Source organism: Schistocerca cancellata, chromosome 1 (genome assembly GCF_023864275.1).
Source record: "Schistocerca cancellata isolate TAMUIC-IGC-003103 chromosome 1, iqSchCanc2.1, whole genome shotgun sequence".
NCBI lineage: Eukaryota > Metazoa > Arthropoda > Insecta > Orthoptera > Acrididae > Schistocerca > Schistocerca cancellata.
The window spans coordinates 208952928-208956991 of NC_064626.1; positions in this window are offsets into that span (position 1 = coordinate 208952928).

Genomic DNA, 4064 nt, shown 5'->3' on the forward strand with positions numbered 1-4064 from the left:
ACAATTACAATCAAAAAGACGTTGTCTCACATCTTGTTTTGGTTGTACATCTACATCTACATCTACATCTACATTTATACTCCGCAAGCCACCCACGGTGTGTGGCGGAGGGCACTTTACGTGCTACTGTCATTACCTCCCTTTCCTGTTCCAGTCGCGTATGGTCCGCGGGAAGAACGACTGTCTGAAAGCCTCCGTGCGCGCTCTAATCTCTCTAATTTTACATTCGTGATCTCCTCGGGAGGTATAAGTAGGGGGAAGCAATATATTCGATACCTCATCCAGAAACGCACCCTCTCGAAACCTGGCGAGCAAGCTACACCGCGATGCAGAGCGCCTCTCTTGCAGAGTCTGCCACTTGAGTTTGTTAAACATCTCCGTAACGCTATCACGGTTACCAAATAACCCTGTGACGAAACGCGCCGCTCTTCTTTGGATCTTCTCTATCTCCTCCGTCAACCCGATCTGGTACGGATCCCACACTGATGCGCAATACTCAAGTATAGGTCGAACGAGTGTTTTGTAAGCCACCTCCTTTGTTGATGGACTTCATTTTCTAAGGACTCCTCTAATGAATCTCAACCTGGTACCCGCCTTACCAACAATTAATTTTATATGATCATTCCACTTCAAATCGTTCCGCACGCATACTCCCAGATATTTTACAGAAGTAACTGCTACCAGTGTTTGTTCTGCTATCATATAATCATACAATAAAGGATCCTTCTTTCTATGTATTCGCAATACATTACATTTGTCTATGTTAAGGGTCAGTTGCCACTCCCTGCACCAAGTGCCTATCCGCTGCAGATCTTCCTGCATTTCGCTACAATTTTCTAATGCTGCAACTTCTCTGTATATTACAGCATCATCCGCGAAAAGCCGCATGGAACTTCCGACACTATCTACTAGGTCATTCATATATATCGTGAAAAGCAATGGCCCCATAACACTCCCCTGTGGCACGCCAGAGGTTACTTTAACGTCTGTAGGGCATCACCACCCCAAGGACGTTTCGTCAGGTGGGGAAACAAAACACGAGATGTAATGTAAAACGTGAACTAGCCGTCTGACGATGAACCTAGCGGTTCGAAACCGATAACGGCGTTGTTTAAATAAATAAATAGCATTGTAAAAAGTGGCTGATTGCTGTAATCTCCTACGTAAGAGTCAACCTATAGAAAGATTAGTGTTCTGCAGAGGAACATCCGCGATGCTAAACGGATCAGGTCTTTTATTGCAGTTACAGTAGGTATTGTATTTTAGTAGGTATTGTATTTGTAGGTATTGTATTTTATATGCGGGGAGAGCTACTGAGGATAGCAGTGACAGAAAAAAATAAAGCGAACACAGTGTGTGAATGCCTCCGCTCACGTCCTTCCTAACTAAGCACAGTATGGCCTGTTGTGGTCAAACAATCGAAAGTTCATTTATGGCTAGCAAGAGTAAATCAGAGCAATCTGAGTTCGAAGAGGGACTTGTTCTACAAGAGGAATGCAGTCCAGCTGCAATTCTACAATAATGATACAAAAGACCTCGAAGCCGAAAGAGAGAAAATCGGTCAGATAACTTATATAATGGAAAAAGAATAAAATGACACAGACGGAAAGAAGAATGCTGACACTACAGGTACAAGTTTTCAGTTTTCGACGACAGGTTTAGGCGAAGATATGGTAAAACAAAGAAAGGGTAAAGTAGATTACTATCGCCAAGAGCAGTACGAAGAAAAACCCACGGGCATGCAGCAGAAGACAGCTGCTGTTGTCCCTGATTACAGAGTCTTAAATAAACGGGAAAAAGCGATAACAGCTGAATGATGTCCTAATGCGAAGATATTGGCAACAATTACCCTGAAAAAAATCATTGCAATTTTGAATCACCACTAGATTTGATTATTTTAGTGATAAAAAACTGCTGTGATGTTTTAGTGCTGCTGTGGAAGTGATAGCATACGCGTGTTAACATAAATTGAATGCTGGATAGCGATAATACGAGTAGGCGACGTTCCGTTGTCAACAAAGAATGCTGTAGCACTGTAGTGAATAATATTCAATATTTTCTAACCAGCAGTTTCAGGTTTGTCATAAAGTTTGGGGATAGTAATAACTAAGTACATTATTACATTTCAGCTCAAAGTTTCTGTTCATTTTCCATTTTTATTATATTTCAATGTAATCCCGCTCTCTCTGCTGTAGCGATAGGTTTACGGTATTTTTAAATTTCTCTAGATACACTGGCACAGACAGTACAAACTTAAAGGAGGGCTTTTCAACAGAATGCATCAATTTCACTTTTATCAAGAGTTGCACGAGAAATCTATAAATTTTTACATTCTCAACTGTCAAAAGTATCAGTACACTTCAAGGAATTTCTCATTTCATTTTAACCAGCTCCAACAGTCTGATTCCTTTCTGTGTCTAGGCAGCCAAAACATATGTGCTGGACGTCCAGGATCTTTCCACAATCGCAGTCTGGTGATGGTATGACGTGTATTATTCTGCGAAGGCGTTGTCGGTGGTAGCCGTAGTTAGCTATCAGTCATTAGGGACCGCCTCTTGTTTCCCACGCTAGTGGAGTGTTGTTTTATATCCCACATTTCTGCGTACCGTTGTGCCTTTGGTACACGTTCAGGTGTCCTGTGCATATCTCCAGTCTCCCACTGCTTGTTCCGTTTGCTTCTGGACACGTCTCTGACTACAGAAATCAGATCTTCAGTTGGAACGCATCTTTCTTATATTTGTGTTCTTCGCCGCATTCTTTGCCACTTAGCCTACTCATACAATACGACTCTGGAACGCCCCTGTCCATAGAAACGATACTTCTATATCGATATATCGTAATTCTGTTGGAGCAGTAGCGATTTGATACGCCACATAGCAGCTACCTTTGTCTTCACCTGAAGATGAGTGAGTTTGCAACGCGTAGAGCAAGTCCGTTGTTATTACGGAATGTCAGTTTGTATCGACATACTGCATTTTAGTGTTTTTTTTTCAATCGCTTAGCACTCTGCTGTGTGATCTAACGACTCTTTCAGCAGGAGGAATTGCCCACTCTTTATTTTTTAGTGTCTGTATAGGCACGACCAACGGTGTTAACGTATTTGGCCCCATCGGTATACAAAAGCTTAAGAATTCTTGTATTATGCGCCACATTATATTGTACACTAGCGAACCCGGCAATGACTCGCAGTTGCTACATATGTACGGGAATTGGATATATGTCCTAAACTCCTTCTCTACGTCCTTTCTGTCCATCTGCTTTCCCTACTCTCTTTGTCGATCTCCCTCTCCGCCCTCTCTCTCTGTCCGTCCCTCCTACCCACTCTCTTTGTCCATCTTCTCTCCCACATTCCTCTCCATCTCCTCCTCGCCCCTCATCATGTCCATTTCTTTCTCCTCCCCGATTCTCTCCTCTGCCACCCTCTCTCTGACTTTGGCCTATGTTGTTACTGAAAATTCATATTCCGTGGTAGTATTCTAATCATAAGCGGTAGTAGTATTCTAATCATAAGCGAGTAAGCCATACATATAAAGGCACAGGCAACAGTGTCAACCTATTTGGCCCCATCAGTAAACAAAAGCTAAAGAATTCTTATATTATCCACCACAGTATATTGTACACTAACGAACCCCCTATACAGGTAGTTCATTTTAACTGAAGACATCAAAAATTACACATTGGATCAAAACAAGTTATAATTCCAATTTGTTGCCTTCGAGGCGGAAATGCAGTGATACCACAATGGACCACTTACCCCACCGCATGTGTGGGTGGCGCGGGACAACTTTGAAATCTTCAATGGGAACCCTCGTTTTATTGCAGATTACTATTCCACCGTAAAATTCACATCCGTTTAGTCTAAAGCATTTTCTTCGTTTCGCCACAGATGGTGCTGTAAGCGGCGGAATGTGTGCACAATTGTAATTTACGATATGCTACTCGATGGCCCTTGAAAATCCAATGGCACGTGGGAACCCTCCTCTATGCTATTAGGGGAGGAGAGGCCAGTATTTCATAACTTTTAATTGAAAATCCCATTCGCAACGTTGTATTCCCCCGACATC